We start from the raw sequence: 13472 nt of genomic DNA on the forward strand, positions 1-13472 counted from the left end.
GCACTGAGTCATCAACATGCAATAAGCTGAGTGACAGATTCCAGCCTGACTACATTAGAACTTCAAACTTAGTCCTCCCCCCCCCCAACACTACCCATACTTAACAGAAAATTAAACCCAGACTACACAGACATGAAGGCTGTGAGAAACACAAGGCTTGTTTACTTGACAATAGTTTTTTAAGACTAATGTTTCCAGGAAATAGCATCATACGTTTTGAAAGGGAGAGGGCCACGAGTACTGAATTTCTAAAACGACCCACTGCTATAGCTTTTGGTTTGTCCTTCCCCATATAATTGCTGATTAAAATGTATTACCCTCCTTTAATGATCTAAAGTGGCACTTTGTCATCTTAGTTCTCACGGAGATAGATTTAGTCAGCTATCTGAGAAAATATTTTGCTCTTCTTTAAAATTAGGCCAGAAGAACCTGAAATCTGATTGCAAATCTGCTTTCAAAGTGACCCGGGGCACATTAACATCCATCTTGTGCCCTTAAGAAATGTGGGCTTCTGGGGAATCTAAACCATCAGTGCAAAAGACAGTCCTTGAAGATACTCTTTTGCTCTCCCCATTCTGTTTCACATAAGATTTTTTTGCTTTTCCCTAAAGGTACCTTAGGTCTATTTTTTTTAATGGGAGAGATTGTGCTGAATTTGCAATATGGTATCCTGTCAGATCCTAATCAATTAGCCCACATCAGCTCAGTATAAGGCAGATACCAATTTAACTCACAGAGCTAAGCCTTCTGATTTTCTCTAAGGGCAGTCACATAATTCATTCTTTGTAGTGCCAAATTATATTTGACATTTAATTTAAAACTCAAGGTACCATAATGCAAAATCTCGCTAAAAATAATGGTGATAAAGCAGAGGAACATTTCATTTGACAGTGAGGATTTTTTCAGCTTATTTATGCACCCAAACTTTCCCCTCCTCCACTTTCCAAAGCCCCCAGACTCACCACTGCTGGTTATCCAGGCGCTTGCAGACAATGTTAGGCTCTACAGGTGCTCACATACTGTAAAGGGGCACTTGAAGGTGAAGCAAGAAAGCTTCTGGTGAGTTCTGGTGAGTGAGCGCTCCTCTCCACAAAGATACGAGCTCAAAGACAACTCGTGTATTACTGCTGCTGTTGCTAGTAGAAAGCAATATTTCAGTAGTGTGGCTGGGCTAACTGGAAGAGTTGCTTGTTCCCTGAACCAGGCAAAAGGGAGTCAGCCTGAAAAGGCTGGTTTTTTGTTTGTTTGTTTTTCTTTAGAAGATTCAATACAAAAAATGCCCATTTAATGGCTTCATTTGCATTCTCTGCTATGCCATGCAGCAACTCCATTCACAGCCACCTGGCACAATGGAAGCCTGTTGGTCCATAAAGCATGTCCATGCTGCGGTAATACAATTTTATGCATGGACAATAATAATAAGAAGAAAACCAACGAGTTCTCCTCCGTTCTTGAAATAACGTGCAACACACTGCAAACCTTTGGAGTTCTAGCCATGGGCTCAGTCAGCACTTTCAGCAGGTGAACAGTCAAACTCTAATATAAACACTAGCTTGCTAAAAAATGCACCCATCTCTGTCAAGGTGAGTTGCTCACAAGGACCAACTATTGCTGCTGGCGTTGTACAAAATGCTAAGAAGCCAGCGACTTGTCTGGCTAATCCAGACCAGCTCTGTGGGAAGAGAGTAATGGATAACTGTAGGCTCTGCTTTGTTGAGCCAATGCCATAGAGCAATATGCAAAATAGGTTGGTAGCACAATCTGAGAGCGATTCAACTTATGTCCTGTTGAAGACCAGCTACTACTTTGCAATAAAAAGAAACAAATGTCTAATACTCTCATCCTTCATAGGCAGATTCTCTTGGGCGGAAAAAAATCATCACTGGTCCAAACATACTTCTCAACATAAAATGGATGACTTGAATTCAGGGACTTTAGGCCTTTTTGTGGATTTCAGTCCTTTATTAAGATGAATACAGTCCAGGACTGAACTCTGGTATTTTTGGAGTGAGTATGTAGGCCTCAGGTTAGGCATTCTTGCCTTATTTCACATTTGCGTGTAGGTGCATGCATATGCTACTGGGAGCTAAGTTCAAAATCTTCCACATTTGATCAGGTTTTGCTCCATTTATTTTAGTACTTGATGCATTATTATATTATTATAGAATACACAGGGTGCTATCTGGCATATGAAATATGAACATTAAATAAAGTTGCTGTGTACCAGAGAGAGAGAGTACACTATCAGCGTACTTGGAAACAAAATAAGCTATATTTGATGTTGATGCAGTGTGCCTATGTGATAAGTTTAAATTAGTAAAGTGATGGCATTACACTGCTGTAGATTTTCCTACATTCCATTAAATGTCATTGTAAAATACAAAACACAAAACCAAAAACTTCTGCAAAAGCAATGTTTCAGCATTACATAACACAGAGGACTTTTTTTTTTTTTTGCATATGTCCTATAATTCAGCTCTTTGAGACATCCTGAGCTGAGGCTGTATCAAGAACTTTGTTGCCAGTAGTAAGGATTCTGTTTTTTAATTACAAAGGACAAGCTTACCGTTCATGAAACCAGATAATTACTTTCTAAATCTAATTATACTTTGGCTTTTGTGGCATCCTGTGGCAATGAGTTCCACAGTTTACTAATGCTTTGTGTGTGTGTGTGTGTGTGCGCGCGTGTGTGAGAGAGTGAGCACTGACACTTGCTTAAACACTGTTAGCATAAGAAATAGAGAATAGTTGTTTCCTATACTTTTTCATACAATTTAAGATTCTACCAACTGGAATTACACAGCCATCAGACCTCTTTTCTAAGCTCATTCTACTTACCCTCTTTTCATATGGGAACCATTCCAGAAATCGGCTCACTGCTATTGGCATTTCCTTACCTTTTTTAAATCTTGAAAGGTCTTTATGAGTTGAGGACAAGTGACACACATCATTTTCAAGATGTGAACATGTCAGAGATTTGTGTCACACACTTTACAGTCGGCATTGTCCCAGAAGTTTTTTGTTTTTTTTTCAACTGTGAATCTAGGAAGATATACAAAAGTAAAAAATCTATAGCTGTTCACCAACTAATATCTGTATTTTGACACACAAAAACATACATGCACAAAATCTTCAGAGCATTTCCAGAAAGTGAAGACTTTGCATCATCTTCTTAAGAAAATTCACCTCAGTAAGTATTGTTTCAGGATAGTTTGAATGTTTTCAGAAAGGAAATTATGTAAGTACTAATGTAACTATTACACTAAGGAAACTGGCTTAGCTGAATGGCCATGTAGGTAGCCTATTTACATCAGCAAGGTTTTACTGTTGTGTAGACAGAAGCTTTAAAAACACTGAATAGTGTAAAACAGTACTAAAAGATACAGTGAGTAAATATGCAGATTGAAAAAAACAACACATTGTACCATGAAGAATCTTTACATGGAAGTAAAGAGATAAATTCATTGACTGAGATTTCAGACCCTCGATACCTAGGTTGGCTCAAACTGCTGAGAACTTTGGTGCTTCCACTGAAATATATGTAAATATGAACATAAGTCTAACATTTAAATGTTTCTTCTTTTTGAAGGCCTTATCCTTAATCTCTTTTCATATACAGGATTTATCATATTGCTTTAATAAGGGATGTATTAAATATCAGGAACTGACTCAGAGCCCTTGCTTTCAGTAAGGAAGCTGCTTTTTAATTACACTGTGCACAAACATCAGCAATAAACTCCCTCTTATAAATACAAACAGAAAACTAAATCATGGTGGGAAGCCAGAAGAACTGGAATGCACAGAGATATTGAAAGAGAGAAGATAGAAATGATCTCATGGCATTTAAACAGTCTAATTTCTGAAGAAAATTCTTCTTCAATTTACACTGATGTAAAGGAGCTCAGAAATTAGCTTGTTTACTCCTCATTTAAAATACTCCCAGACAAATGGATTATGTTGTGGGTTTTTTTTTTTTTTTGGAATTCTTTATGATACGGGATTCTACAATTAATAGCACAGACACATTTGTCACCATTCTTAATCACAGATATTTGTGCAAAGATTTCAGCAAGCTCTATGCTGTTCTAATTTAAACTCATTTAAATCCTGCACAGCTCTGTTGTAGAATTAACTCTACAGAATTTAAGCCTGTGTTTGACCACAACTGTGGGTTGTTTTCATACCTGTATCAAGAAGCATTTTCCAAAGCATAAGCAGCAAATGCTTAGAACAGTTTGAATTCACAAGTTAGTCACTGTCCATCCAATCTGAGGAACCGTAGCATCTCTCATTCAACATGGATTGATCAAAATACTTCTGGAATTCCAGCACCACCATATTCCAAGTCCCACAGGAAGCTATAATTCACTTTTCAAAATGGATAGCAGGAGTTGCTGCTGGGTCCACATGCAGTAAAAATCAATCCCCTCACCAATAATATTAAAATCAAAATTGACAGGTAACAAAATATATAAAAAAAAAAGAAAAAAAAAAAGAAAAAAAAATATTACTATCACTTTGTAGTTGAATCCAAATTTATCCAGGCTTATTATGGAACTTGTATCACAAAACCATTTTGCTCAGTGAATAGTAAACACAGCCTGACCAGCAGCCTACTGAATTCAACAGGAAAAGCTCTTGCTATTTTCATGAAGGATTTTGATCACTCCGTTGGGTTTCTCAATGAATTTAGTTAAAATAAACCTGCAGCTAGAATAAAGGTCATAACAGAGGCACTACCACAGCAGACTAGATATTTTGTTTTTAGGGCATCTCTAATTCAATAGCCATGAATAATATAATATTCATGGAGTCCCATCTGCTGTTCAGTTCAGTGTATAGAAATATTTTGCATTGTTGGTCCAATAATCCTGACTAAAACTGGTAAAGTGACATACAGGCTCCTGAAAACAGTAGTGGAATAAAAAAAATAATAAATTGAATACAGGAGAAAAAATAAGCTTGTTTTAGTTTGAAGGGAATAAAATTGAAGTCTTTTAACCTTACACATAAGTTCCACACCATTGCTTTTTAAAATCAGTTGAAAATCATTTAAAATCAAATTGATTTTGGCTTTTACATTCAGATGCACTTCATCCTTTCACTTACTCGTCTACACAAGTAATGTCTTCAGCCAACCTGTGTTTAAAATGGGTTGAAAATCAGTTTGTATGTTCGCATGCTTATTGGAATTTTCTCATTTCCATTTCACTCAGAGACAATCACAATCAGATTAACTTGCTGGGGAATATGTCAAGAGGCTGATTTCATGGGTGTTTTAGCAAAGAAATGGTTCCTAATGTAGTGAAACATTTTTTTGCTTATAGCACGTTGTCTATTGCCCATTTGTGTCAATAAGAGGGAAGATGTATAATCAGAACTGTTTATATTTATTCTGAAAAGCTCTCTTCTCCATCATGTACAGGCTCATAATCAATCATGAATGTACTATAAAATCACAGGAAAATATTTCCTAGCTTATATCTGCTTCTTTCCGTTACCAAGACCTGGAATATCTGCAGTCTTCCATGTGTGGAGTGCTAGGATAGGCTCCTGCACTGGAAATTCCTCTGTTCACCTGCTGCCATCCAACTGTGGATCATTTGGACTGGATATCTGCTATCTGAACTGACATTTATTCATCCAGTCTGAAAGCAAGTGTGCTGAAATGACGCAACGTAACTCACTATCAGGGCTGTAATAGGATGTAGAACACCTGCCATTGACTTGGATAGAAAGGATAAAACCTTCTGAATTGCTTTGTTTTCAACATTCTTTTGCCCATATCCCTCAAGTGTCCACTTGTACTTAATTTGTCACTGATGGACAAATTTAAGGAGTGGAGAACGGCATAGCAGGAGAACAAGAAAATGTGAAGCAGATGCCCAAGGTCTATTACTGGCTCTGTTGGTGACTGGGTAAGCTGTTTATAACGTTCTATCACGTTCATTGATTTAGATGGCTCAGTTTTAGGTTTCCAAACTGAGAAGATGCATATGGTCTGCTTTTCACTGTGAGTCAGTACTTCCACAATTCTCATCTTCAAAAAGAGTTTGTATGAGTCTGCAAGTAAGGTGGTAAATGTCTCAAGCTGTTCATATAAAAGCTGAACACTTGCAATTAAATGGTATCAGAAGAATGTTGACTGTAAGCTCTCAGTAAGTCAGTTTACTTGCTTGCAAATGAGAAATTAAAAATGCATCACGAGGAGAGTTGTTGTGGGTTCAAACAATGTTTTAAAGACCGCTCCAAATCGCAAATGAGAAGTCAAAATTCCACGTGCAAATATTACATTTCAGAGATGATGAGTGGGAATGGAGTGGGAGGTTATATAACCTGATAATATCAAGGATCAGAAAGAGATTAAGCTATTTAACTATTCAGCAGTGAAAAGAAGTCAAGAAGGATCAACGCAGACAAGAAATGAAAAGACAATATAGAAACTAACTTGCGCAGGCTGACATTCTGCTTCAAAGGGTATTAGTGCTAGGGAGTAGTTACAAAACTGTAAGTCTTAAAAAAACAAGTCTGATTTAATAAATATTTACTAAATTGTATAAGAATTGCCTGGCATCAAGCTATAAATATTAAATTCTAATGTAAATATTAAAAGAATGATGGGTTTTCAAATAATCAATTTAAGATTCTAAGAATTTTTGGATTAAACATGAAAAATAATAATAATAAAAAAACAGAGTCAAACAAAAGCCCTGACAGTTAGATTCCAAAAGAACAATCCACTCGGAGTTCCTTTCATGTGCCAACAACTATTATTTATATTGTTTATGCACTTTCATCATGACAGCCCTAACACTGAACAGAGCAGATAGAGTCTAACAGTTACCACATTTGAAAAAAAGCTCTCAGAAGGTAAATAAAGCAAAGTGAGGCTATATTTTTGGATTTGGAGATGTAAGACCATTCTGATACTCTATTTATATTGATTATTTTATATTGTTTAATGAATTTCTGCACTCTCTCTACAAAATAAATGTTGGCTCAATGAATAGAGCCTGCATTTAAAGGAACCACCCTATTAAAACTGGTTTTGTTTGTGCCTGGAGAATCAGAACTGTTCCATGCTTGTTTCAGATTTTACTTGAAAGCTCCCATTCCATTAGTATGACATTGTTTCTGAGACAAAGCTTAACCATAGTGTCTTTCCCCTTTAAAAGGTAATGACACCATCTAAGCAAAAATAATGGTGGGGGAAAAGAAAAGACCAGCAAACTGTGGTATTAATGAAATTCTGTTTGTATTAAAATTTTCTTTCAACCCCAGTCTTCCTGTTCAGGGGGATAGTGTCAACCTGTCAAACATTTAATCACGAGCAGTTCATTGATGCTTCCATTATGTCAAAAAGCCTCACCTAGGTGACTTCAAGGGGAGACAGCAGGTCTGACTCTTTCTCAACATCCAAGACTGAATTTTTCAGTTCTCACCCTCAACTTCTAATTTCTAGTGTATGAGTATGAATATAGATGACAGTGGGTTTTTTTGTTTGGTTGTTATTTTAATTATTTATTTATTTTTATTATTACAGCTAATCTATAATTAGTGTGAATTGAAGTTGTAAAGCCAGGAGACAAAAAAAAAAAAAAAAGTTCATATATGAAAAAGTATTTTCTTAATTTTTAGGTTGGTGGCAATGGGCTTGTTAGAGGGCCAAAATCTGCATTCAGAATGCCTCTCACACAACACCAACTTTAGCCAAAATTTCACAATACAGTATCACAATTCACAATCCAGACTGTCCCTAGAAGTGACCTCACTGAGGTGTTGCACTAGAAGACATGCTGCTGTTAGCGCTGATATTAATATTAAAACTGAAGAATCCTCACTCTATTGCATACAACTCAAATTTGGGGCCAGATGCTGACCTCCTGTAGCTTCTTTTCAGCAATCAGCTAGAATGAAACAGGGAAAAAGTCAATTCAACCATGTACCTGCACTGCCAGGAGAATGCTAGATTTGAAAAACAAACAAGCAAACAAACAAAAGACACAAACCCTCGTGTGATAGCTTTGCAATGCCTTCCTCTAACAATGTATTATTTACTAATCCACTACAGGTGAACTTATAAGGAAACTGGTATGGAACATCTGTCTCTCTCTGATCCTAGGGAACTGAAATCATTTCTTGGAGACTTTAAGAAGGTGATGGTAACCAGGAGCAGCCTTAAGACAGCTCTGATTTCCATCTCAATATTGGCTTGGTATGTGGGTGACCCAGTGCAAAAGTCAGGAATATTTTAACTCCCTGTGCTACTGGGAGAAAAAAATCCCAAGGAAAACTCTAGCCCTCCTAGCTTCTGAAAGAAGTTCTGCAAGAATTTGACTGAATTTCTGTTAAAGAATTTCTACTTCTACAGTTTCTACCATGAGCAGGAACAAAGCCATCTTTTTCCATTCACAGTAATGCCCATTATTTATCAGTTAGATGTATGGTGCGATGAGTTTTGACTTAAAATACAGTGTTGCTTCAGTGTTCAGGAAGTGAAGTCAGGGAGAATTATGATATCCTGAAGGTATGGTTAGAGGAGCTCCTAGACCTTGGGCTTTTAAATAAGCTTGCAAAGACTTATTAATGGAGAATGTACCACATAATCCATCTAAATAATTTACTGTTAAATATTCTGCCAAAGGAAAGATTCTCATGCAAACATAGTTAGTGTGTGTGTGTGTGTTTTCGGTTTTTGTGTTTAGTGGTATTTTTTTTGTTGGTTTTTTTTTTTTTTTGTTTTGTTTTTAAAGTATCATATATAATTAAAAGATGACTATATGGGTCATTTGTAAAGCCAAACAACAAGACCAAAGCTCTAGTAACGTGAAATGACCAGCTAATTACAACACTGGTTTAAATTATGTTCCTAGGTATTACTTGTTCTTTCCAAAGAGGGCTGGATATCTGTACTATTTATTCAGCCCAAAAGACCAATTCATTCTTGCAAACATATTGCTCCTTTAAAATGTAGCAAGGTTTAAATCATCCAAGCTTATTGTTTTAACTTCCAGCATTTCATTATTCTACTTAATGGTTTGCACATTGTTTTACACAAGGAAAATATAATTTTATTGTGTGATGTCAAAAAAAAAAAATAAAATCCATGTCCCATTTGCTTCTAAAGAAGATGAGAGGTGATGGGACAGGAGACCTAAACTACAGGGATGTTTTGCCTATAGACAGGAAAAGGCCAACGTTCCTCAGCATATGTTTAATCGGGAAGACATGCAATCAAAATATTAGCAACATACACACATCTGAATTAGTCCACCCCTCAAGACTGGATTGGCAGAAATATAAAGAAACTAGGCTGGCCCACTCTTTCTCCCATCGGAGAAACTGGAATGCTTGACAGCTTTAACTGAGCCAAGAGAAGGCCCTGATTTAGATCCTATGGCTTCTGCACTGGAGCAGGGTTTGTGGCTGGGGATCAGGGCTTTAAGAGACATCCAGGGGTAAAGTACTAAAAGAAACAGTGCCAGGTGGTCCCTGAAAATTTAGCAGAACTGAAGCTAGAGCTTGCAGTCTCCTTCTTCCTCCAAGAAGCTGCCGTTGGCAAAGCCTGGGCATCAAGGAGTATTTTATTTCATGTCTAGGACTGAAGTACCAATGGCTAGTGAGATGGAAACAACAATGACAGCAGAGTATTCTGATGGATTGTCCCCACAAAGTGCAGATATTTGCCTTTAGCATAAAGAACTCTACTAGGAATTTAAAAACATATTTTAAATTGTTCTTTTGGTTGAAATGCAAAAACTGCTTTTTCACAAGAAATATTTTTAGCTAATACCTCCAACAAAGCATATCTAACGTAAAAGAAGCACTGTATCTGCAAAACTGTTTAAGGATGGGTACTTCCCAAGTGCCCTCAATTGCTCCTGCTCTACTTGCCTTGACCTGTTGCGTCACGTTATGCGATATCAAACTGCCATCATATTCCATTTTAGAAGTGATTACACTTCATTGGTGGGCAAAGTTGCTGCTTGCTGAGTGTTTGTGAGGTTTGATTAATTAGTGCTTATGAAGTGCTTTGAAATGCTTGCATGAATGATGTTACAGAAACACTGAATATTGCCGCTGCTATGCAGGCAGGTACATGATTAAAGATTTGATGTTGGAAGGTGTGGCTGGGCCTTACCTTCTCTTTGGGAAAATGTTCTGGTTTCCTTCGCTTTCCCTCTGGCAAGCTAGTTCAGTTTTCCAACCAAACCAAAACACTTCAGTCTTTCTAGGGTAGGGAAAAATAATAATAATAAAAAAAAGATTAGATGAAGGGTATTTCTCAGAACTTGTTGCTTGTCTAGGATATTGCACCTCTAGGTGGTCTGATAAACTTCAAGGGCACCTTGTTGATTAAGCTCATTCTCAGACTAACTCTATTTTCTTCAAGTCTTTTTTTTTTTTTTTTTTTTTTTTTTTTTTTTTTAATCAACTACAGTTCTTTTAATTGCTTTCTCCTCTGGGTATTTTACATAGACACCTCATTGCCTGTTAAACCACCTTTCTAAAGCATCCTTATCTCTGATATCCTCTCTTTGGCTGGAGAGACCCACCTGTCTCCCCCAATCTCTCCTGTCCAGAGGGAGCTGTTATACACTATCCCTTTCCATCACTTCTGACTGCGAACCTGACAGCTTCCATCTGCTCTGGGAATTACAGCTCCCCACAGGAGATTCACTCTTGGCCAAAGTAAGAAGTTGCAGGACTGGGCCCACAGCTAGCCTTGAAAAGCCAAAGCTGAAGATAATTATTGCACAGACTTACCCATTTAAAGATTTCTTCAGCTTACTCAGTGCTGCCACGCTGGTCTGTAGCCATTACCACACTGTTGTGGCCCTTCAAGAGCATGATGCTTCATAAGGCAAGTGACAGGATTTCTCTGCTCATGCTCAGTGCCCAGTGCCATTTGAGAGACCTTAAGGTATCCAAGACATCTGTACAGGAATAGCAGGTATGACGCAGGACCTAAAGCAGATTGACACTCCACCGAGGTGGCAAAAGGATGCCAGACAGGCTATGTTGTAATAGCTAAAACAACACTGGATGCCAACGATGAAGCAACCAAGTTCTTTCCATACTGCTTAACTTCCCTGATTTTGGTCATTATTGAGGGCCCTTGAGAGGATCGGTTGTACTGATCTTCTGTGCTCATCACAGACTTCACATCCTTTTTGTGTTGGGCACGTTAGTCTAACAGACTATGATCACTTGCTGCTATCTTTGATTCTAGTCACAGTGTAGTCTCTCAGGTTTCACTATTCCTGCTTGTTTTACTCCTCTCACGTCCTGTACCCAATGACTTTTTTTGGTGCTCTTATCTTTCATAGTAACTTCAGAGTAAATTTCATATACACCTGCCTGCATACAGTAGCTTCTGGGTTTTAGGTTCTTTGTGTTTGGTTTCCCAATAGCTGTAAAGAAAAAAAATAAATCATTTTTGCTCCAAGCTTCAGAAGACATACTTTCTTAGACTCTGAATATATGTCACTATCTAAACCATGGAAATATTTAGCATTTATAAGGTTCAAACCAAACAGGACAACCCCTATTCTTATCTCTCTAACATTGCCACCTTTTGTTTGGTTGCCTTTAAGACAGATATCATCTTCCTATTCTGTTTTGTATTTAAAGGGACATAAATCTTATTACGCAGAAGTTTTTAAATGCACTGAAGTATTCAGAATCCTAAATGAGAGGTACCAGGACCCTCTCACTTGGTCCCAGTGAGTATCATATCTCGAAACCTGTGCCTTCCATTTTCTGATCACCATTCTTGTCTGTGCATCTTCCAGAAACTGGGTTAGTAATCTACGGTGGCCATAAAGTTTCTTTCATTAGAAACAAGTTTATTCTGACCTTTTCCAGGGCTGGGCTGGGATTTCATGAGGCATTTCTTGTCAATCACTATATTCTTTACACAGCTTTCACTGTTCCATGAATGCTTTCAACTGGGTATTCATGCCTGGCCTGTAGATACATTTCCTGGCTCATCTCAGGCATGTCTCTATCCCCAGGTGTGAAATATGTATCCATTGCATGATCTCAGCACTTAAATCTCCTGGGATTACCGTTCAGTTCCATTTAAAACAAGATCCATGCAGTTCTTCATTCACTTCCTAGTGGGGCTGGAGGTGGGCACAAGCTCCTGTGGCACTTACTCCTTGCTCTCTTGCGGGCTATTGGTTGCAAATCACTTTACTGCCCGTCAGACACCCTGCTATTCTTTTGGACTGCTTTGAGCAGCTCCATCTGAAAGAGCAAAGACAGTATTTTTTTGCCTCCCTCTGCATATTTGCACCAGAGTTGTTTTTATCCCCCTTTCTCAAGCACCTCCACATCAGTGTTTTAGATGCTCTGGAGGCATGTTGTACTTCAGAGACCTGTGTTCCACTTTCAATCTTATTCTTTAAAGGCCTGTATTTCCTAAACTTTGAGCATTCTCACAAGATAACATTTACAGTAGCATTTCCTTAAAGGACTGTGCCAGGTTCATGCATTACATTAAAAAGTACTGAACATCCTACACTTGTTTTGGCGGGGGCATTTCCACCCTGTTCTCAGTAGCCAAGAAATGACCAACATAACATATCCATAGCTCACTTAAAGTTTGTCTCCATTCAGCCTAATGTTTTGTCTCTAGCACCCACCCAGAAGAGTCATCACAGTTAAGTATCATAACATTTAATTGCCTGTTATTTGACACCTCTTTCCCACAATCAAGATGTCTTCAGCTACAACACTGGTGGCTAGAGGCCCAGTATTCAGGTAACATTAAACATCCTGATTTCAGAACTGACACTGATAGGCATTCGTGCTCATCAATACCTGCTAGAAGGTGTGGCACTAGTTGTCAGGCAGCTGAATAGCACTTCCTCTTCAGCAAGCCATAGTAATTGAATCCCTGATTTCCTGCTCAAGTCTTTAACCAACTATTCCATCATGACAGGATACATCTACAGAAAATAATCCATGTAAAAAAGACATATGGGAGTGGACAGAATGAAGGTGTATACCCAGCCCAAGCCAGGTGATTACTCCTACTCTGCCAATTAAAATCACATAGCCATTTTGCCAGTTTAACAGTAAGTATCTATTTTGCATTCAGCTCTTTGTTTCTGAGCAGATGTGTTCATTCTTACTTTTTAAACTATGTCACCTTTCCTTCAACGTGGGCTTAGGTTAATAAACTGTACATCAAGCACTGCTTAAAAGCTGGCTTTGCAGGATGATAACTGATGAGGGAATTGCTTTTAATTACTGTACAAGTGAGTAGATAAAAATCACAGCCCTAATAATCAGTTCCAGAAACTGACAGCAGCAAAGTCTCACATTTCAAATGTGGATTATTTTTTCTTTCAGCGTTCAGCTACAGAAGGCAAATGTTAGTGGTTGGATCATCTTCTGTAAGCAAGCCAAAGTTATGTGTAACATTTTTGGATGCTAATAGGACACAGTTCTGGCAGAACAGA

General features: G+C 37.9%; 1 long non-coding RNA gene across 1 annotated transcript; it reads right to left on the minus strand.

The window, feature by feature from the left end:
* Window positions 1-2946: 2946 nt before the first annotated feature.
* LOC311211317 lies at window positions 2947-10820 on the minus strand. The gene is made up of 3 exons (XR_014618604.1): window positions 10768-10820; window positions 10142-10231; window positions 2947-3042 (listed from the first exon to the last, which is right to left on the minus strand). It is a non-coding gene; the product is annotated as an uncharacterized lncRNA (long non-coding RNA).
* Window positions 10821-13472: the final 2652 nt, after the last annotated feature.

The sequence above is a fragment of the Netta rufina genome (assembly GCF_964035555.1).
Source record: "Netta rufina genome assembly, chromosome: 7".
NCBI classification, from domain to species: domain Eukaryota; kingdom Metazoa; phylum Chordata; class Aves; order Anseriformes; family Anatidae; genus Netta; species Netta rufina.